This window comes from Narcine bancroftii, chromosome 12 (assembly GCF_036971445.1).
Source record: "Narcine bancroftii isolate sNarBan1 chromosome 12, sNarBan1.hap1, whole genome shotgun sequence".
NCBI lineage: Eukaryota > Metazoa > Chordata > Chondrichthyes > Torpediniformes > Narcinidae > Narcine > Narcine bancroftii.
This window is the reverse complement of record NC_091480.1, coordinates 71505870-71529764: the sequence shown is the minus strand read 5'-3', so window position 1 is coordinate 71529764 and position 23895 is coordinate 71505870. Positions and strand designations below refer to the sequence as shown.

At 41.0% G+C, this 23895-nt stretch overlaps 1 protein-coding gene across 2 annotated transcripts in view; it reads left to right on the top strand.

The window, feature by feature from the left end:
- The first annotated feature begins 1171 nt into the window (after window positions 1-1171).
- raraa (retinoic acid receptor, alpha a) overlaps window positions 1172-23895 on the top strand; it is a 657787-nt gene continuing 635063 nt past the window's right edge. Inside the window, exons 1-2 of one of the 2 annotated variants that reach the window (XM_069906794.1) lie at window positions 1172-1255; window positions 7523-7612. The gene's annotated coding sequence lies outside the window, so the exon portion shown is untranslated. The remainder of the gene's footprint in view (window positions 1256-7522; window positions 7613-23895) is intronic. The other variant, XM_069906796.1, reaches the window with a different exon arrangement.

Sequence of the window (23895 nt, the reverse complement as noted above, 5' to 3'; positions counted from 1 at the left end):
CTTCATCAGGATTGGAGTTTAAGTTTGTGATGTGGACCATTACTTTTCTCCCACTGATGCATGCTGCATTTCAAGGAGGGAGAGGTGGAGCAAAAGGGGAGGGATGGAAGGGAGGAAGTGGATATCAAAAGTAGATAATGAGGCAGAATTAACACCTATTGGTAGTGCAAAAAAACTGTACTCAATGTAAACAAATAAAGAAATGTAAATGAACTGCAGTGCAGAGAGGGAGAGAAAAAAATCAATAAGGAGCCCTTAAATGAGTCCCTGATTGAGTTTGTTGTCTGAGGAGTCTGATGGTGGAGGGGTAGTAACTATTCCTAAACCATCTGTGGCACCTATACCTCTTTCCTGATGGCAGCAGTGAGAACAGGGCACGCGATGGGCGGTGTGGGTCTTTGATGTTTGCTGCTGCTATGTTCTCGAATGGTGGGGAGAATTTTGCCTTGGAAGTCCTGAGCTGTGTCCACTACCTTTTGCTGGGCTTTCTACTCAGGGGCATTGATGCCCCCATACCAGACCATGATGCAGGCGGACAGCACACTTTCCACCACACATCTGTGGAAATTTACCAGGGTTTCCGATGTTGCACTGAACCTCCGCAAACACCCGAGGAAGTCGAGGCGCTGACATGCTTGCTTCACGATGCCATTGGTGTTTTGGGTCCAGGAAAGATCCTCTGAGATGGTGACTCCCAAGAACTTCAATTTGTTCACCCTGGCCACGTCTGATTTCCCACATTGATCACTGGATCGCACACCTCTGGCTTTCCTTTCCTGAAGTCAACAATCAGCTCCTTAGTTTTGGTAACATTGAGTGCAAGGTTGTTGTTGGGGCACCATTCAGCCAAGTTTTCAACCTTCCCTCCTGCTGATTCATTGCCCCTTTTAAAACAACCCATGATCAGCAAATTTGTAGATGGTGTTGTCAGGATACACCATCTTGGAGATGTGTGGGAAAGGACCCAGAACCCGCAGTTAATGCGACCGGGGATTGTGAACCAATCGCTGAAAGCAACTTTGTGGGTAAATGTAAAGGTGGGCATCAATAAGATGGCGGGCAGTGGGACCCTGCAGCCGATGAGAAGAGGGCAGGCGGCGGGGAAGCTGCTGGAGTCGGGAAGCGCAGGTGGTGCAAATTGCGGGCGTTAGGACCCGGCGGCGCTCGCGCCGGGTGACAGTTGAGCAGCTGGTCGTGGTCGGTGCCGAAGTGTGGGTGAGTGAGGAGCCAACCGGGTGGAAGCGGCCGCCCGCAGGTAACTGAGCGGAAGTGCCCCAGGCCGCATCCCTCGCCCTGGTACCGGCCACGCCCGCCCAGGCCGAGAGGCGGGGTTGAGGCGAGCCCCAGGCTCAGTGGGGGGAGGGGGAGTGGGCCAGGGAAAGTTTCCCGGCCCGGGCAGCTCGGACGACCGGCCGCTGCCCAAGTTCCCGAGCCTCCGTGTGTCCCTGCCCCACGTTCGCGCTCAAACACTGGAGGGAATCACTTCAAGCGGGTTGAGGCGACCACCTTTCGAGTGGGTGGTCTTCGGGACTGGAGCTTTCAGGTGGTTCGGAAAAAATTGCACCTCATGTTACCTCTTTCTCCTCAAGATGCGGAGTCCCTAAAGTTGGTCAAGCACCTTCTGGACTGGGGTCCGCCTCCTGGGGCGACTTGAGTGCAAAAATCCAGCTGAGGAGGGGATGCTGAAAGATCAGGGGGGTTTGCCTTTCAATTTAGATGTTAAAACTGCTGGGACACTCCAAATGTGTGCAACAAAAAATTCTGTTGGTGTAAGATTGAAGGGAATATGCAGGCAAGCTTTATCTGTCCTTTATATATCGTGTCTCATGGTGCATTATTGGCCATTTATACTCTTGATGGTGGACTTGCATACTTGGTGTGAGAATTTCAGTCCATGCAACCAAAGTTGACAGCATTATAGGGCCATTTGGTCCACATTGTTGTGCTGACCCAATAACCTGCTGGAACAACTGCTGAGAATTTCCCAACTGCATGGCCCTCTCTCAAAACTTGCTATTGTACCTGTCTCCACCACCATTGCTGGCAACACGTTCCATACACCCACCACTCTCCAGCCCTTTTCACACTAGCTGACTGGTAAGTTGGCGGTTCAATGAACCAGTTCAAAATAATGGGGTTATTTTTTGCCATTCACGCTGCCCCAGTGTTAACCGGTTCTCCGCGCCCTTTCACACTCACCCACCCAGCGTCCCAGAGGAAAGGACCGCCGAGCCTCCACCAGTGACGTCTTGTCCCTTTCACACTGGGCTAACTGGTATGAATCTGTGATCGTACACCCTCCCTAAGGAGATTCATCCCTGGGGCAATCTGCCGCCTGCATGCTGGTTCGTGAGCATTCACACTGGCACGTTAAACTGGTAGATTGGTGATTAATTACTGGGTTAAAGTGCCAATGTGAATTGGGCTATAGTGTGGGGGGGAAAACTTGCCTCTTGCATCCACTCCTGTACTTACTCCCCATGCCCTCATGTTAGTAATTTCAGCCCTTGGATAAAGTCTCCAGACATCCACAGATCAATGCCTCTCATTATCTTGTACATTTGTACATTGTACTTATGACAAACTCTCATGTCTCATGTCATCAATGTACGGAGATTAGCCTTAATCTTACTAAATGATCAGGCATAGAGCCAAGTTCCTCGATTGAAGGAGGGAAAAGGAGTTAAAGTTATTTCCATTGTTTTGGCTACTGTTCTATTAACTGACTCGGTTAGTAGGTTGGCTAAAGACATTTCTGTTTGTGTGAGCATGCGGGAGAAAATTTGTAATGTTGCAACAATAATGACTTGAAATATGGATGCATTGAGGTTGTAGAAGGCATTACATAAATGATGGTGTGTCTGCCTATAGTTGGAAGCCTCATTCCCGTGCTTCAAGGGAGTAGTTCATTTGTAGGTTTGGGAAGTAAGAGTCGAAATCAACTAGTTCTCTGTTATGAATGTTGTTACTAATGATGAGGACCAAGAACTTGGCTGATTACTTATTAAAGTGAACAATATCGATTTATTTTACTTGCATCTTAAAGAAGGGCTCTGGCCCGAAACATCATTGATATATCTTTACCTCAGACGGATACTGTGAGACCTGCTGAGTTCCTCCAGCATTTGTGTCTTGAAATTATTGCTAGGTAATCTATTCTCCAGCATGAATTACATCAGCAATAGAATTTTTCTGTAACAGAATGCGTTTCTCACTTGTGACAGATGGTTATATTTTATATTGTATATAGATATATTTTAAAGGAAATAAATTGTGGCAGGATTATTTAGGCCCACTTCAAAATGGACCTCATTTAAAACGCCAGAGCTCTGCTCAAGTCAGACAGTCCAAGCTCCGGGTGCCTTTGCAAAAACTTTGAAGAGTGCCCATAGAGCATGTTGTGGAGTAATGGATTATTGTTTTGGAAAGCAACGGATAAACGAATTCGGAAGATTAGATCTGGAGCCACAGTCAGTCTGAGTGCAGTTTGCTGTTCTAAGAGGGTCATGTGGTTTTTCAGAGAGAGAGTTCAGTTCTATAGTTCTACAGTTCAGCAGCAGCAGCTGGGACTGGAACAGGACAAGCTGGCAAACTTGTGGAAAAACCCCATTTTGAAGACGGGTTGTGAGTTATTACTTCAGCCTGGTGGAAGCCCTTGTGGTCCATACAAGAGGCTGCATAAGTTTCGCTTGAAGTAAGGGAAACAAAAAGGAATTCTGTGGTGACTTGAAAGAAAGAGGTTAACATCTGGAAAACCCTGATGGGATAAGTTTCTTCAGCAAGACACTGAAGTGGCTGACTAAAAAGGGATCAGTTGTGGGTGTCCAACGAGCAACAAATCTCTCTCTCTCTGAAAACCTTCCTGAGTGGTAACCATTTATCTTTCAAGCACCAAAGCCTGGTGAAATTCATAAATGTTAAATTCTGTGCACAGTATAAGAATTGGCTGATACTGGTGAACTTGGAGGAGTGAGAAGTGAGATTGAACTTTGAATCAAATAACTTTTTTGAACTTGTATACACATTACATACACTTGTGCTTAGAATTAGGAGGGGGTTAAGTTTAATAGTAATAAGTTGGAGTTTGATCCTGTTTTCATGTTTAAAGATAATTAAAAGCAACTTTTGTTTAAGTAACCATTTGTCTTGGTGAATTTCTTATTGCTGCTGGGTTTTGGGGTCCTCTGGGTTCATAACACACTCAATTTTTAGAAAATAACATAGTAGTAATTTAAGCTTCAAAAATATAGATTTGCATCAATTGCAAAGTTGGTGGAGAATTGAACCTGAAACCAACTGTCATTGTGAAATTAGATTTATCGTATATTAATTGGTGAAAGGGGTCATTTGTTTTATTTCTGTCTGTGGAACATTACGCACAGATTGGCTACTGTGTTTAATTACCTGTCATATTTCAGTTTATATTTTTTTAAATTGAACAAAAAGCACATCAAAGTTTTTCAGAATTAATGTGGTAAATTGTACCTTTTTATTCTGCTCTATTAACAGTAGCCTCGAGGTGGAATTCGTTTTATAATCCAAATTTTAATTGAACATGCTTAAACTGAGTTTATGATGCATTTTTAAATAAATATTGCTGATATTCACTAATCCCTTTAACACATTCTTTCGCCTTACGCGATCGCCCATTGCTTCATGGCACGGTTGGCATAGTGGTCAGTGCCACAGCTTTACACCACCAGCGATCGGGACTGGTCCTAGATTCGAATCCAACCCTGGCTGTAAGGAGTTTGTACTTTCTCCCCGTATCGATATGGGTTTTCTCCAGGGTCTCTGGTTTCCTCCCATCCTTCAAAAAAGTATTGGGGTATAGGTTAACGGGGTGTAAATTGGGTGGCACAGACTCACTCATAGGGCTGAATTGGCCTGTTACAGTGCTATATGGCTAAATTTTAATGTCTTACATCCAATCACTGACCTCTTAAATTCTATCCTCATCTGCCTTCTTTCTGTACATCTTAAAACCTCTCCCCACCCCCCACCAGTTTTAGTGAAAGCTCATTAACCAGAAACATTAACTGTTTCTCTTTCTCGACACATGTGCTTGACCACTGAACGTTTCCTGCATTTTCTATTTCATTTCAGGTTTCTTCTTGTCCAGTATTTTCTTTTTGACGGTGCACCATCTGGTGTGCTGAAATGCCCAAAAAAATCATGTTGACTGTTTATTGGAAACCAATCTACTATGCCAGGTAGCATTTGGAGCATGATTGGTTGATGGTAACATTTCAATTCAGTACCAAGAGAAGTTTGCATTGTTGCTGATTTTGTCTTGAGGCAGCATTAAACTATGTGCCATTTGGGTGAATGTCACAGGATTCTTGACACCTGAAGAACAACAATTCAGGAGTCCACCAGTGTTTCTATCCAACAAGCTAATGCCATTTAAGTAGATTGGGTGTCTGTGATAGTACAGATCTATCACCAATGTACATAGTGTATATAGTTACTGTATCTAGACTGTGCTTATAGCGATTGGCTGAGAGCTAAGCCATGCCTATTGTCTGGGCCTTAAAGGATTGTGTCCCTAGCCAGGTCGGATCATTCCGGACTGGTCGGCCACCTGTGAAGAGGTCCTGTCTTTTGCTAATAAAAGTCTTGGTTTGGATCAACAAGTCTTTGATTCTTTCGACGAGCTCTCCATTGTCTAATCTGTTTTTTTGTGGATCTTTACTGTGTCCAATTTGGTTGCAAGCCCTGGTCATGAAATAGAAAGTCACAGATCCATCCTTTCTGAAGCAAAGAGAGTTAGAACTATTACATTGGCTAAACTTACACGGATCAACAATTGGACCACAAATTGGCCATTGAGTAGTTAACCAGCATTCTTCTTGTTCCTGCGATCTGTATTGCAATATTCAACTCATCCCCACCATTTTTCGCAATCCTCCCCCCCCCCCCCCCCCCCCCACCACTACCTCCATGGCATTGAGCACCTTTGACTAAGTCTCAAGTCTTCTCTCTTCCAGAATGCAAGGAAAACTTAGTGGATGTTATGACATTCATGAGGTGCAAGTCTGAGATAACATTCCTGCAACATCATTTTGCATTCAGTAGTTATTGTTTCCTATAACATTAAGTTGCTGCTCATTATCGTTTATGATGCTCTAGTGGAGTTGTACATTACAGATGAGCAAAATTTGGGCGCAGAAAGGTTGCTGATCGGGTCGTCATGCTACTACAGGAATTGTGATAGTTAACGGCTCCATTATTATTTTTAAAAATTTGTACATACTTGAGAGTGATTACAAGGCAATAACCCCATTGAGGGTTTCCAATGAGGTTGTTAACAATAAAGCTCATTGATAAGATCATTGCTTTCAACCACTTGCACATCTCCATTGCTTCTTTCAATGTTCTATTGAATGGAATAGATGTGACAAGGATGGGTTATGATGTGCAGCTGACCATTATAGACCAATGTGTAGACTATCTCATTCTTCCAATCTTTTCCAATGTCTTACTTTAGAATATCACAATTTGTATGAAAACATTTCATGTGACAGTACTATTATTATTGTGCTATTTGCTTCAGTTTTGGGGTCAGAGTGGTGCAGCATGGAAAGTGGCCCTTCAAATTTATGCAGATTATCTAGCACCCATTTACACTAAACCTACATTAAACCCAATTTTTATTCTAATGGACAATCCCCAGATCATAACACTCAGCTGGATGCCAGAGACAAGTTACAGTGGCCAATTAACCTATCAATCTGCAGGCATTTTGGGATGTGGGTGAAACCAGAGCATCTGGAGGAAATCTGTGCAGTCGAAGGGGAAATGTTCCTTGTGAACAGCATCCAAATTCAAGGTTGAAAACACGGGTCACTGTTGCTGCTGGGCAGTAGCGCTTCAAGATGCACTACTGAACTACAGTGGTCATTTTTTTTTTTGTTTTTGTAAATAGTGAACACGAATGTCTCATTATCTCAGCACTTTTCTTGATTGTCATTAAGTGGCACTTTTAGTTTATCTTTTATCAGTTCAAAGGAACTGTCGGGTTGTATCCAGCTTGGTAAATTGAGAATAGATACAGGGTGACGTACCATTTCAGTAAAGCTTTAGTACAGATCACTAGCATCATTGTGAATGTTGGCATAGATATTTGATTATAGATATTGTGTAAAAGAAGCCCAATCCATGTCATTTATTTGTTTCTTGGACTTGGCTGCTTTTTTTTTAACATTGCTACATTTTTTAATATTACAATAGTAAATTGAATAGCTGAGGCTGTAAATAAGTGCTGTGTATGCAGTTTAGTGCCTCAGCTGTTGCTACGTGTGAAAGGTAATGACGTCCGAAAATATAGCGACAAAACTCTTCGCAGTTTGACTGTAATGCAAGAACTTGATTTTTTTTTTACTAGTCAGCAAAAATTAAAAAGTTCTACAGTTGAGCTACTTTGGTTTGCCTCAGTGCTGCATAATGCAATATCAGTTTCAGACTTTGAAATGCATTGGTGACAGTATTTCTTCACTTCTCTCTCCCTTTACCCATCCAGCATTAGGTGTGGTTCACCAATGCACCAAGACCCACAATAGTGACATGAACTCAGAATCTGGGTTGGCATTCCAGAGAAATATCGAAACAGGTATCTAATGTGCAGTCTTTCAGATAAGTTGTTAAATTTGTTTCCCGGTGCGTAGCACATAATGACTTGCTTTGAATGACCTCATTCTGTGTTTGATCCTCAGATTTTCCTGATAATTATGGCTAGGAACTACATGTGCAATTCTTATCCAAAAGCCATCATTCACAGGTTTTTAACTATACTGATGTCCTTTGACAGATGTTTAATGTTCATGTGTGTTTATTTTCAGTAATATAGATTCTAAAATCAAATCATATCTTATCATGCAAAAAAAATCCCTTGAATTAATAAACTGACTGACATGAGCAGAATTTTACACATTAGGCACATTGTCTCGAGAATGAGTTGATGTGACGCAAAAAGATTGAAAATTAGGAAGAAAACTAATCTTTTTGGTCTGACCCAGTCTTTAAGATGAATGAGCAGACACTGAATCAATCACTCATTTCACTGTGTTATTTTTACTAATTGTGATTTTGCTTTCATTTTAGGCTCCTTTAAGATTTCAGTGAAGTGCTGTGAAATTTTCCTTACTAATATAATTGCAGATTTGTTTTTATTGAAAGAGTTCTATAATTTTGGGGCTGAGGAAGTGTTCAGTTTTACCATTGACATTGCTAAATCCAATTTAAAATGATGAATTACAAGATCCATATGTACACAAGATGTCAAAGCACATCAACTTAAGTGACATTTAATTTCCACATAGTTGAATGCAACTCTCCTTTTTAAGGAAAGTGGTGCAAGCATGGGAATGGTGTGAGGTCAGTACATCTGACACACATGGCATCAAGCTGCACTTATGCCAAAAATTCTCTCACCAGGTCGTCTCAGCTATAACAAAAAACATTTACTGTTAATTTTATGGCCTTTTCCAGACAAAACTAAAATATCCACAAAAGTCTATTTTTATTCATCTTTCTTTTTAAAGTTGAGCTATGTTTGCACAAAAATCTTCCTCAGATTTCACTGAACTTTTGTTGCTGATGGACTTGTGAATTTAAAGACAATTTCGAGTAAGTTTGTAATGATGAAGTTGTTCTACTTGTGATTTGGATTTTCCTGGGACCTTTTAATGTTATTTGTGTTACTTGTGCAAAATTTTCATTTTGAATAAAATAAAGTGTTTGAGATGTGCTTTCATGTATTTTTTTTACAGCTGGTGGAGACCATTTCATTAGGGTTTCCAGGCATGTAATAATGTGCCTGTTATACTATAGTCATGTGCTGCATAACATCTGTTAGGGCAATGTCCGACCCATATATGTCTGTTTGCATGATAAAATATGTGATTTGATTTTAGAATCTATATTACTGAAAAAAACACTAAATATCTGCCCATAAGGTTTTAACAGAGTTCAGAAATCCTGATCGGAGAATGTAACGTAACTGGTCATAGCAAACGCAACAGCTTCCTGTATGCAACTCGTTTATCTCGTATGCACAAGGTGATTGTGCTGCCAGGCGTATAATGGTACAGTACATAAATAACCTTGCTAGTTATAAATGTTACTAGCTTTTGGATGTACTGTACTTTCATTATTTTAATATGAACTTTCCCTACTTACATTTTTATACGGTAAACTTTTTATTTGTATGCCTCCACTCGTAGGCAGCAGCATCCAATCTCGTGTATTGTGCATCTTTTGAGTGTTGTAGCGTTATCTCTCTGTATAATATGGTATAATATGTTCGCACAACGTTCAAAATCACATAGCATTCTATTTCACAGAACTTATCGTGACTGTACAGTTACCTTCTTGTTGAGGAGGGCTTTTTAAAAATCTAAAATTCCATATCCTTGCTTGATACATAATTGAAACGTATTTCTTAGTAGGAAGTTTGTACAGCTAAGTATCGCTTTGCACTGGAATTTGCCTGAGAAAGTGTTTGGTAATTTGGAAATTAGGATTTTGTTACCAATTAAACTAAGATCATGTAACAGATTTATTATTGGTGTAAAATCTTTGTAATTAATGGAAGCTAGAATTTTCTGAAAATTCAACTCGAATAAATTAATGAAATGGAGGAAACATTTTCCCATTCAGAGTAGGGGAAACAATTAGATCATATCTGTCTATTCCTGCTTCCAGATGTTAAACCTGTAAATATTTTCTCAGGGATTGATTTTTACAATGTCTCCCATTCCTCCCCTATTCCATGTTTTTCCACCTGCATTTGCTAACCGACACAAGCTCCCAATTTGAGGACATCTTGCATTTGATATCTGCATCACCCTTTGATCTCTTTTTGTGATTTGATACTGAAGTTTTCTCTGATCTTCGACATCATCTTTTTTGCACCCTTGTCTGGTTTAAAGTAGATTAATTGGTGACTAAATAAAGGGGAGGATGTTGGAGAGTCTGCTGTTTTGAAGGGCAGTAGAATTATAATTGGAAGTCTTTAATAGTCTCCTTGTTACACAGTAAAAAAAAATTCCTAGAAATACTGGAGGAACTCAGCCACTCTCGCAGCATCCACAGGAGGTAAAGATATATTACTGACATTTTGGACTGACCCCTTCTTCAAGACATAGGGGGAAAAAAGACGGACACAAAGCTGGGGAAAGGCCACAGGGGGAAGAAGAATTTTTTTAGGGGAGGTGAAGGTTTAATAGAAACTGGAGAAGTCTGTTTTTTTTTGAATATTTTTTTCAAAAATTGAACATGGTAACATTTTAAATATACAGTATATTAAACTTTTTCTCACAAACACAACCAACAAAAACAGTCCTTCCCTCCCTTCCCCCCCCCCCCCCCCCATACATCCAGATCCATTGACCGTCAGAGCTTACATATATTTTAAGTATATAGAGTACAGTTGGGGAAACTACATTTTTGTAGAAATAATAATTACTTCTATACCTTTTTTCATTCCTTTTTATTTTGTATCTGGGCCCCTATGTGGTCTAGGTATGGCTGCCAGACCTTTACAAAAGTGTCATATTTATTCTTTGTTATATGTGATTTTCCCCCCCCCCCCATTTCATTTCGACAGTCCACCGTGGTATAAGTAGAGGGGAGTTAGCCTTCCAAGTGATCGCAATACATTTTTTCGCTACTGCCAGTGCTATTTTTATAAATGAGATTTGATATTTGGTCAATTTGTCATTTATTTCCATGAAATTACCTAATAAATATAGCTCTGGGTCGCCCGTGAAGGCCACTCCTGTTATCCCGGTTAATTTTTCTGAGATTTATTGCCAAAATGGCCTCACCTTCACGCACGACCACCTTGCATGTAGAAATGTTCCTGTCTCAGTCCCACATCTGAATCACATCTCTGAAATTTTGGCTTTTGATCCATGTAACTTTTGTGGGGTAAGATATAATTGGTGTTTAAAAAATATACTGAACCAGTCCATATCTTGCATTTATAATTGATGTAATGCTGTCCTTACACCAATCTGACCGGCTTCTTTCTGGAATCACCACACCCAAGTTCGACTCCCATCTAACCCTGGTTTTGCACTTTCGCTCTGGAGAGCATAGTACATTTTTGTTGTAAATTTGGGAGTATTATCCATCCAAACTGTTCATTCAGTTTCACTAATTTCAGGTGGGGTCAATGTTGGTCTCCATCCTTCTCTTAAGAACAATCTAAGCTGAAGAAAACAGAAGGTGGTCCCATTGGCCACTCTGTTTTTGTGTTTTAATTATTCAAAGGACACAAGTTCCTTCTGTGTAACAGACCTTAATATATCTTATGCCTTGGTCGTACCATGAATTTAATATTCTATTGCCCATGTTAATGGGCATAACCCATTTTTACGCAATGGTGCTTTTATTGATATCCTTGCTTTTTTTCCTATACATTCATTAACTTCTTGCCAAGTTCTAATCATATGGGGTTATCCGTCTTTTTCTTTTATGGTTTGTAACTCTATTTATAGATCGTCCTTTGCTTCCCCCTCCTCCATTGAGTATGTTTCCATTTCAACCCATGGTGGGTGGGGGGGGGTTGGCGTGGGGGGGTTGGAGAAGTCAGTGTTCATGCCATCTGGTTGGAGGGTGCCCAGACAGAAGATGAGGTGTTGTTCCTCCAATATGCAGGTGGATTCAGTCTGTCACTGCTTGAAACCATCGACAGACATGTCAGCAGGGAAATGGGACAGGGAATTGAAAAGGGTGGCCACTGGGCGATCCATGCTATTGCGGTGGACAGAGCCAAGGTGCTCAACAAAGTGATCTCCCAATCTGCGCTCAGTCTCTCCTCTCTGATGTAGAGACTAGTAGCTGAGTAGTCTCATGTCTTCATCACCTCTGTTTCTCTCTCTTAAATGGTAAATGACATTTTCTTCCTCATTTGCAGACCTACGATAAATGTTTTTTTGAAAGAGTTGTGGCTTCCTTGATTTCACTCCTTTTGTTGTTTAAAAAAACAGTTCTGCATTGTGAGCAATGCCATGGGAAAACCAAGCTGGTTTCAAAAAAGTGTCGTCTCTGACAGGTACTTTTTATAAATGTCATACATGCTTCCTGACATACTTTTCTTTTACACTTTAATGATGACATGCTATTGTTTGACTCACCATGAGCAATACCAGAATATAAAAAAACAGCTGCAGTGATCAGCTGGGGGTTTTTAGATGATGGTTATAAACAACAGGAACTGCTTGAGATTATTGCCTTGTAAAATCATTGGAGTGTAACACTCTAATGTATCTTTTTATTCTCTTTCTAGCCTTGTGGAGGGTCATTTTACAGTTATTTCTCCCCCCCCCCCCCCCCCCCAAGTATTTTGAACAAAGACTGTAAAGTTTAAGTGCTAGCCTGAGAATTGTAGCTCATAAAACCAGCTATCAGGTATTTGCCACTGTCATTTGTCAATTAGATTTGCTGAAAAAGCATATTTAAGGAGTGGATGATAATGAATAGATGTGTTATGTCAATGCACCCTCTGTCTGTCTCTTTAATGCATGCTGTCTGTCTTTCTTGCATGTGCATTCACCTCTCTGATCTTCTATTTGTCTACTTTCTCCTGTCTCTCACACTTCCTTCTGTTTCTCTTGTGCATGCTCTGTCTCCCTCTGTGGTGGGGGGGGGGGGGGGGGAAGTTGTGTGATTCAGAAGAACAGAACGTTATTCATTCCTTTTGAGGAGTGCCCAGCGATTACTTTTACTTAATTTTTAAAGTACTGATGTGGCAAACGTGGGATCACCAAATGGTATCAGACATGGAACAGGAAGTGCCTGGTGTGCTGGGTGGGTGAGCTGGTACCCTCCACAACCAATCATGCTCAGCTTCACATGGATTTATCCCTCAGTCAGCAGGACTGAAAGAAATGATCTTTTATTATCTCACTGCTGTCTGTGGAAACATACTCTGCAAGTTAGTAGCTGTCTTTCCTTCATTCCAACAATGCACATATTGTACTTCAGTGTGTCAAAGTAAAAAATAATCTTGAGATAGTGTAAGTCACTCTGTGCATGTATTTTTTTAAGAACTGTCTGATTTGTCCTTAAGATATTTTGGGGCTGTTTTCCCAGCTGCTCTGAAGAACTTTAGTGTCAAGAACAAAAAAAAAGGCCTTTGAAAATGAGTGAGAGTCTTTATTAATTTCTGGTGAAATCAATCATGTCCAATAGTTAGTTCTAAGTGATGAGTTACTGTGGAGAGAGAACAGAATTGTTGTACATTGCCGAATAATTATATTTTCGTTGTACCACTTTGACAGTTGCACAAATGTTGTCTCAATCCTTTTGATCCCTGATTCAGCCTTGGGGATGGATTTGTGGATGTTGGCAGTATTCCACTTTCTTGCCAAGTAACCTTTCTTCATGGATGAATCTACGGAATAAATGTCACCAAACCGCTTTGTTTTGATGCAATCTTTGTTCTCAACTGCCTATTTTTGATCACAATATAGAAACCAAGAGGAAAAGCCAAAATAATTATTTTGCTCCTTCTCCCTCACACAATTCTTGCAGATCATTTGTAAGAAACCTGGTTCAGATTATTGAACCTTTACGTTCAAATGCTTATTTGAAATGTCAAGTTAAAATTAACTTGGAATGCTATGGACTCTCTCAAATGTTATGTGACACAAAGATCTTGTCCTTCAGCTATGGTCTTTGGTTGCTTTTCCCTGCAATGTGCTGTAAATTTGGACACGTAGGACAAGTGTTCATTATCAGACCGTCCACAGGTCCAATACCTTATGAAGGCAAAGATCAGCAGCTTGTGACCGGTGAAGAATTGCTGACCATCCAAAAAGTAACAGAAATGTCTTATCACCAGGTACAGCACCAATAGCTCTCGGTCAAAGGGGCTGTATTTGAGCTCCGGGGTTTGGAGGTGCCAGCCGAAAAAGGCCAGGGATAGTTGCCACTGGCCTTCAATGAGCTGTTCCATATGTCTCCTATCTCTGTGCTGGAGGCATCGACCATCAGGGCAGTAGGTTCCTCTGTTCTAGGGTGGACCAGAAGGGTGGCATTGGCCAGTGCGTCTTTGGTGTTCTGGAATGCCCTTGAAAACTCATTGTCCCAGGTAATGTCCTTTGACTTGCCCGGCATTAGTGCGAAGAGGGGGGCACATGATGTGGGCTGCTGCCAGTATGAATCTGTGGTAAAGGTTTATCATACCGGCAAATTCCTTTCGCCCTTTTACTGTACGTGGCTTGGCGAAGTGCCCGACCACCTCAACCTTTTTGGGGAGAGGTGTTGCCCCGTGTCTGTTTATTGTGTGCCCCAGGAAATCAATAGTGTCCAGGCTGAATTGGCACTTCGTGGGTTAATTGTCAACTCAAACTCACTTAGCCAGGTTCACAGTTATCTCAGGTGGGCTGCATGTCAGAGCACCGCACAATCCCCAGCTCCTCCATTTTCTTAAACTCCTCCTTCACTAGGCTGAGCTTATTGAGAGGGAGCCGGTGGACCCTGGCATGGAGTTGGGGGGGAGGGGCCTCGGTCAGTATCTGGTGCCTTTCCCTGTGCTTTGGCTCGGCCCTGGAGAACTGTGGCACCATTATTGAGGGGAACTTCTCCAGGATGCAGGTGAATTCATTGTCCAAGACTGCTATAGAGTACAGGTGGGGGGCAGGTAGCTTGGCTTCCCCCAGAGGCAGAGTCTGAAAAGTTCTGGTTTGCACCAAGCACTGACCCCCAAAAGTCTACAAGCAGGCAGCAGGCAGTGGGCATACAGGAAGTCGGCCCCCAGGAGTGGTCGCTCCACTGCCGGGAGGGTAAAGGTCCACATGAAGTGATTGTTGCTGAACTGAAGGGGGATGGAATGGGTACCAAAAGTCTGGATGGAGGAACTGTTGGCTGCCCTCAGTGCTGGCCCCTGCTTGCTGTTGCGGGTGTTGAGGTCTGCGGTGGGTAGGATGCTTATCTCGGTGCCGGTGTTGACCAGGAAACACCTATCTGACTAGGAGTCCAAAATGTAGAGGAGGCTATCACGTGAGCCAACTGCCACAGCCATCAATGACAGTTGGCCGGGGGGTTTCCCAGAAACCTGCAGGGTCGGCGGCATCGATGGACCTGAGGCAGTCCCTGTCCTCCAATCTGTCCATGTGCAGCAATCAGGCAGCGCAGTCGCACCAGGAGAACCTGGAAGTGCAGATTAGTCGCTCTTTGAGGGTCACGTATTTGCCTTGCTCCAGAGGCTGCCGTAGGAAGTTTACGACTCTTGCTGCTGTCTCTTGATCATGTGCGCTCATGACGTAGAAGTAGCAGGTGTTGGCGTCAACAAAGTGTCAAAGCTGGAACTGAGCCTCGGCCTGCTTGAACCGCAAGTGTGGCTGCGACGTCCAAAAAGGGAGCCCGAGTGAGACCACGTGGATGGTCATTGGTTCCGTCTGGTCCTTTATCTTCGGGTCCAACTGCCGGTTGGACCTGTTGGGGTCACTTATGTAGCATTCGCATGTGGAGAAAAACGACACGCACACCAAAGCCTTGAAGTCGAGACTGGTTTATTGCACTGTCCGACGTGTTTATATGCACCTCAGGCACTGACGTCAGGGCCCAGCGTCATCGGAGCACTGGCCTGGGATTGGCTGGCGTTCCTGCTACAGTTCACTGTCTTCCCACTGTGAGGGAGGTCATCTGGGACAACAGCCATTGTCACCTCAAGGTCTGCGTGGTCACCGCGTTCGTCAGCCATTTTGTGTGCCGGTCCACGTCTCCGTGTGCTGGCCACTGCAATGGTATAAATTATAGAAGTTGTTTCTCTTGAAAACTTGTACCAGCAGTTGATCTTTGATTGTTGTAAAGGTCTTGCTACTTTTTCTTTGCCATGGGAGGCAAATATGATATTGAATGTTTAGTGGAGCTTTAAGATTGGAAGGATTTGGACCTCTTGAGGGAAGGGCATTCAAGAGTATATTCAAGGTAAGAAAAACAGAAGCAGGTGCTGAAGGCCAAAGGACAATAACAACCTTATGAATCTTAGACTGCTAAAGGAACAAATGTTGATGCAGCATTCAAAGATTTCTGTAAATGTTTGTGAACATTTTGGCATTTGGAACACATTTACCAGAGATGCTATTTTCTTGTTAATTCGATCAAAGGTAATCCCAGATGGTACGCTGATTTTTTTTTTGCATGGATTTGGGTTCTGACTTCATGTCGGTTTTTATTCAATAAACCAAACCTTTTTCTGTTGTCTCTGAAGGCAGTGATAGAGTCCTCCCAGTGTGAACAGATTTTTTTTTAACCAATTGAGCCTTACATCAATGTCAATGAATGATAGACATTTCAATTAGACATTCTAGTAGCATTTGAAATGTCTCTAGATGGACAAACTGTCAGTATAGTAATAAAACTAAGCAAAAAGTGGAGATCATATAATTTTCTCCAACTGAATGCCATTTTACCCTATCTATAAATGGCTGTCCAAGTGTATCCTCGAAACTTCTGGGAAGCTAGGAAATTGTGGGGACTTGGTTGGGATATTTGTATCATTGTTTGCCACAAGTGATGTTAATGAAGGCAAGAGACTGGGTGATGTCCCCTTATTTAAGAAGGGTTACAAGGACAAGCCAGGGAGTTGCAGGCTGGTGAGTCTAACATCAATAGGCCAAAATGGCCTTTAAAAATTTTTAAATTAAAAAAAAAATTCAATTTATCTATTAGAGATTCCAGCATTCAGAGAGGACCTGCTGATTGTTTTAATCTGTCTCTCATTAGTGTAGCTGAGGTTTGTTTAATCCTCACTGCAATAATTTACCAATGCGCACTCGCTTTTCATAGGTTAGGCATTAAAACTTGGGAGTTAAAGTAATAAAGGAAGCTAAGAAGTAAAGTATTATAGGAGACATTGAATCTTGTCAGCATGGAAATTTAGAGTGGAGTTGTTGGGAGGCTTGCTCCATAATTCCCCAGTAAAATAACATTCTCTTAATTAGCAGAGGTTCAGTTCCTGTTGTGTGACTTGGGGCCATTTGTTTCTGCTTCATTATTCTTGTTTCTGTACTTCCTTTCTTTGCAGTTTGGCTTTTATAGTAGGGCTTATTCACAAGAAACTAAAGATAACTTGTATGATATAACTTAGTTGACATTTTTTTTATCTTCCCCTCTTGTTAGGAACATAAGCCAATTGACAAAAATGATCTCTCACATTAAAACAAAATTCAACTGTAAACACAGCTTGCTACAGATGTCTAAATCTTTGTATTGATGTAATTGCTTCACATCAGTGTATCATCAAGGGAATATAAATAAACCACAAATTCTAGTTGTACAAATTCTGATAATGGCATTTTTATGCATTGTTTTCATCGTCTACTATTTTAAGACAGACATAATTATGAATGTATTAGAAATAAAAATCTTAATGTCATAATTATTCTTGTTGTAGAACAATGGATTCAGTTCATGATTATGTATGAAAAAGAGCCCTGGAATTTAATGAAAAATCCTTTCCTTTGACTTCCTATCAATTACTGATATTTTTTTCTCTCTCTGTCACCATCTTCCCCAGGGGCATTTTAAATTAACTAGGTAAATAACCAACTTGTGTCTCTTTGGCATGTGGAAGGAAGCTGGAGCACCCTAAAGAAAAGCATGAAGTCACAGGGAGAGCATGCAAACTCCACACAGAAAACACCCTCATTCAGGATGAAGCCCAAATCTCTGGTGGTGTGAGGCAGTAGTGGTAATCACTGCAGTACCTGCATGTACAGTACTTCGAGAATGCAGCAAGCCAGTTGACTGTTAGTCATTTTTTAAAAAATAAACCTAATAGTGTACATTTAAGTTCTTATTTCATAACTATTTGTTCTGGACAGGCAGGAGAAGAACTGAATCATATTGGGATAATTTGTTTGAATAGAATACAAGTTAACACAAGCCATTTTTTTGTTCACCCCTATTGATAATTTGCAAACCAAACCAGGTTTGATAGAGTAACCATAACAGTGTTGGAGCCTACACATTAGCTTGAAATCCTAAACAGGAGCCAATGGGGAAACCTCAGCATGAAAATAATTTGATTAAGAACTTCTGTATTTGACAAACAAATGTCAATTTGATTGGAAAATATACTATATCTGAGAAATAAATGTAGAGTGCATTATCCTATTTTATTTGCAATTTCATTTTTTAAAGTGAACTTAGTTTGGTAGTTTTGAAGATTTCTTAATTTGTTTTCATAAGCTTTTTAAATATATTGACCTGAAAATGCTTTTAATGTCTGGGGGAAATAAAAGGGTATGCTACATAAGAATTGAGTAAGAACTGTGAGTGATTCTGTTCTAATTTGTGTAGTACTAAAGTTCTGTGTCTGGGTGGTGCTAGTGTGTTTGTGATTAACTTCAACTCTTTCGTAAACCTCCACTAGTGAAAAGCTGGCATTAAAACTGAATACCAAAGAAAACTAGATACATTATGAATTATGTTTTCTTTTCATCGACTTAGACTTAATTTGTGGCCAGTTGTCAGAAGTGCAGAGGGACTTGAGAGTCCTTGTGCAAGACTGGTATAGCACACAAGGTCATTTCAGTGGGAACATTTTAGACATACAGCACGGTAACAGGCCCTTTCGGCCCATGAGCCCATGCTGCTCAATTATACCCAATTAACCTACACCCCGGAATGTTTTGAACAGTGGGAGTAATCCACAGCCCCTGGGGAAAATCCATGCAGACACAGGGAGAATGTGCAAACTCCTTACAGACAGCGTAGGTTTCAAATCCTGGTAAGGAAAGCAAATGGAACGCTATCATTCATTTTGAGAGTTATAGAATATGAAAGCAAGGATGTGATGTTGAGGCTTTATAAGGCACTTATCAAATCAGACTTGGAATATTGTGAGCAGTTCTGGGCTCTTTATCCAAGGAGGTGTTGGCATTGAAAAGGGTCTAGAGCAGTGATTCTCAACCATTTTATTTCCATTCACATACCACTTTAAGTATTCATTATGCCATAGGTGCTCTGTGATTAGTAAGGGATTGCTTTAGGTGGTATGTAGGTGGAAAAAAAAAGTTTGAAAACCACCTTTTTAATTGTACCTAATTGGCTCGTTATGTGCACGGTTTCATAACCCCAAAGGAAATGGGCCAATGACAATTTTTCTCAAGCAAAATATTTCAGTAACAATCACTGGAGCAGTGATTCTCAACCTTCCCTTCCCACTCACATACTACCTTAAGCAATCCCTTACTAATCACAGAGCACTGATGGCATAGGGATTACTTAGAGTGGAATGTGAGTGGAAAGAAAAAGGTTGAGAACCACTGGTCTAGAGGAGATTTACAAAGATGATCCTAGAGTGGAAGGGTTTTCATATGAGAAGCATTTGAAGGCTCTGAGATTGTACTTGCTGGAGTTTAAAAGAAAGTGGGGGAATCTCATTGAAACTATTAAATACTAGAAGGCCTGGTGAGAGTGGATGTGGAGAGACTATCTCTTATGGGGAGTCTGGGACCAGAATATAAAAATGTCCTTTTAGAACAGAGATGAGGAGGAATTTCTTTACCCAGAGGGTAGTGAATTTGTGGAATTCATTGCTGCGGATGGCTGTGCAGGCCGTCGTTGGGGATATTTAAGACCGAGATAGGAAATCAAGGGTTTCAGGAAGAAGGCAGGAGAATTTGGTTGAAAAGGATAGTGAATCAGACATGATGAGATGGCGGGATGGACTCGATGGGCTAAAAGGTTAATTCTGCTCTGATGTCTTATGCAACCCTGTAGCTCTGCTTTGGTTTACAGGACTATTTGTAAAACTAAGGTATTTCCACTTTTGACAGAATACAACTGTCAGGTCCAGTCATGTGTCAGTATTGGTATTTACTTTTCTAGGTAAAGGTTAATGAAAACTCCCTTTTAGATGACCCTTCTGGAAGATCTTTATTCATAAACTTCAGGCAGCACTGAGAAAAATGATATGGGTGAGGGAAAGTTGCTGGATTAGTTATCCTGAGTAAAAACACAGAAATGCTGGAGAAAATCAACAGATCTTACAGCATCATTAGGAGATAAAGATATACAACTGATGTTTTAGGCCTGACCACTTCTCAAAGGCACTGGGCCTGAAACATTGTTATCTATTTTTACCTCCTATGGAACCGAGACCTGCTGAGTTGCCCAGCATTTCTGTGCTTTTACTACAATCACAGCAAGTGCAGACTTTTGTGTTTCATTTCTCTAAGATATTTTGAGAGCTAGATTAGTAATGGTAAATCTGACATCCATTACATTCTTGGAAAGAAATTTCTTATTTTACCTGGACTGATGTTAATTGGGGGCGTGGTTGGTGAAGCGGTTAGCACAACGCCTTTACAGAGCCAGTGATTAGGATCAGGATTTGAATCCTGCGCTGTCTGTAAGGAGTTTGTACATTCTCCCTGTGTCTGCATGGGTTTTCCCCGGGGGCTGTGGATTACTCCCACTGTTCAAAACATTCCGGGGTGTAGGTTAATTGGGTATAATTGAGCAGCATGGGCTCATGGGCCAAAAGGGCCTGTTACCGTGCTGTATGTCTAAAATGTTCCCACTGAAATGACCTTGTGTGCTACCAGTTACATAAAACTATTTTGTTGAAACAACCGAGTGCCACCACTTGCAGGTTACCCTCTGGGGCATGCAAACCATTTTAATTTGGAACATTTCACCATTGTGGTTGCATGAACAAAATTATTGAATTTCTCTGACAACAATGTTAAGAGTCCTGTCACCCCGAGACCTGCAGTGGTTGCCTGGTCTGCAAGTTTTCAATCTCCATCATGTCAAGGGCAATGACTAGATAGGTTTGAAATGTTTGGTTTTCCAGCAACACTTGCATTGCATAAAGGAGTCAATAAAAAGCTCTATATATTGGTTAAAGTGCACAACAATAATTACAGCAACAGTTTGTAATTTTTTTATATAAGTATAACATTTTCGTCTGTGATGCAGTTACATTTTGGGGTTTTTTTCCAGAGCAGCCATTCTCAATGGGGGCCCTACAGCCCCACTGGGGGGGGGTCACAGCACATTTAAGTAAAAGTCTTGTTTGCTTTTCACCTCACTGATGTAGTCGGTCGGAGAGAAGTATGGAAGAAACCAAAACTTGACTGCTTCACAGTGAAGCAGAGTCCGAAAAGAGCTCTAGCCAAGAAAAGGTTGAGAATGGCTGATTTAGAAAATTTCGCATGTGAGACTTTGCACATTTCCCTACATTAAGATAAAGGCTGCACATCAAGTGCATCTCATTGATTGCAAAGTACCGGTTCTTTTATTATGAGAAGGCTTGTGTTAAAGCACATTTGTTCTATGTGTTCTAATTCAGGGACTGAATCTCCATAATTCACGCAAAATGCGCTGCGTGTGGATCTTCAAATTGAAACTCAATTACTGTACTTACTTTTATTTTCAAAACATTCCCGTGAATATGCATCCTTTTGTCCAGTCTATTTATCTTCGAGGTCTATTGTTTATAGTTGCAGATTAAACTACAAATTTGAGGTGATTCTAGGAAATGAGAAAGAAAAAAGCAAATTTATTGGCCCAAGAATTAACTAGGGTTGGGGTTATATTTAAGGCAGAGATTGGATAGTATTTAAATAGTCAAGACATTAAAGCTTGTGGGGGAGAAAGGCCAGGGAGTGGGGTTGAGTGAGAGGATGGATCACTTGTTAGAATGGCAGAGCAGACTCGGCGGGCCAAATGCCCTATTTCTGCTCCAATATTTTGTGATCTTGTGAAAATTGCTACCAACATTTTCCATTTCAGGAGGGAATATTATGCTACTGAAAGTCTAATGCTCTTATGAAATAATCAGTACATTGCAGTTTAAAAAAAATTCTGAGTTAAATTTTTCATACTTGGAAGCAACATTTTATTAGATTCAGTTGGCCCTTTTCACCTTTTTATTTAATTGTTCGACTGTTAACCAGTTACATCTCATCTGTTTGAGAGATTAGGCAACTGACATGATGAATTTTAGTTGTTATATCTGTGAAGTTTACAACACAAAGGAGCCATTGTGTCCATGGCACCTTTTTGTCAGTACAATGAACTGGAGAATGGAATTAACCTGTGCAGTTTTCTGTGTCTTGACAGCATAGCATTCACATCATTGGTTTGGTAGATAATGAAGGATTATGAACATTAAGACATAACACAAAAATGGTTCCCTGTTGTAAATAGTTTTTTTATATATGTATGTATTAATCAGGATAAACCCTGACAGTAAATAAAATTGTAAATTTTCTTTCATGCAAGTCCTGACATTTGCCCCCTGGTGAGTGCTAACCATTGCATAATGTATAAAACAGCAATGTTTTGGTCTTTGTTCACTATGACAGCCATAAAGTATTGATTTCCTGTATTCACAGTCAAGTCATTTATAGTGATGTGGCTCAGTGGCGTCTGACATGTGTTCCCTCATTACCCTTAGTTCAGTAGCATGGAGTACAGCTGAAATTTGGAGCATATTACGTAAGGGCAGCAGAAGAAATGTCAGCTATGATCTAGCTTAATGGCAGAACTTGCTTGAGGGTTCGCATACACTTCACTGGGAATAGAAATAAGAGTAGACAAAATGAATCCTTAAGTTTGTTCAGCTATTTGGTAAGTTCATGATTGATCCAGTAACTTGTCCACATTCCCATCTGATCCATGTATCTCTTGATTTTGTCTTTGTGGCCAAATCTATCCTCCTCAGTCTTGAATATACTCAAATGAGTACCAAGACACCACCAACTTAAACTAACCCACAAGTGAACATTAACAGTCCTCCTCGTAGGAGAATTCCAAACATTCACAAACCTGCGTGCAGAAATTTCCTCTGTATAGTGCAAATCCTTTTACTCAGAGTGAAATGTAACTGATAGCTGGGCATTTCTCCCTGGAAACCACGACGGGGAAAGCAGGGAGGTCCGTATGCCAGGCTACGGCTTAAACAGCTCAGGCCAGCACCATCGAATATTTTCCTTGTGAATGCTCTGTCTCTGGTGATCAAAATGGATGAGTTGAAGATTTGGCTCCTCATGCAGGAGAGACTCTCAAACTGTAATGCAATGATTTTTACGGAGACTTGGCTCAGTAGCAGGATACTGAATAATGTGGTAGAATTGGAAGGATGAACATTTTGCAGGGCTGACAGAATAACAACAGCAACAGGAAAATGTAAGGTGGTGGATTGTGCATTTATGTAAACTCTACAATTGCTGACATTTATTGCTCTGCCAATTTGGAGTATCTGATTATCAAGTGTAGACCTTTTGATTTACCAAGAGAATTATTTGCATCATCGCTACAGCAGTTTATATACCTCCGGATGTGAATGCCGAAACCACCTTGGAAGTCCTTAAGGATGCTATGGGCAAGTTGCAGACATTACATCCAGATAGGGCCTTTATAGTGTCTGGAAACTTTATTCATTGTAGTTTATGCTCTGTGCTCCCAGGATTTGATCTGAATGTAACATGTAAAACACGAGGGGATAAAACCTTGGATCAGGTTTACGCAAATGTGGCTGATGCATATAGAACCACTTCCCTCCCTCACTTGGGTCAATCTGACCATCTTTCACTGTTTATGATTCCCAAGTACAGATCAGTCATTAAACAGGTCAAACCCATAGCTAAACCTGTTAAAATCTAGCGGGAGGGGGCTGGATTTTCAAAAAGCAGACTGGAGTGTGTTTGCTGAATGTGCCACAGTAGATTCTCAGGTTGATAATGATGTAACTTTGTTATTGAGTATATAAATAGGTATGTGGATGGAGTTACATCACAGACGAAAATTAAAATATTTGCGAACCAGAAACCGTGGATGAACAGTGGGGTCAGTCGTTTGATTAGAGACAGCGACTCGGCCTTTGGAGCTAGAGACCAAGAGATGTATCGTTTGGCCAGGTCC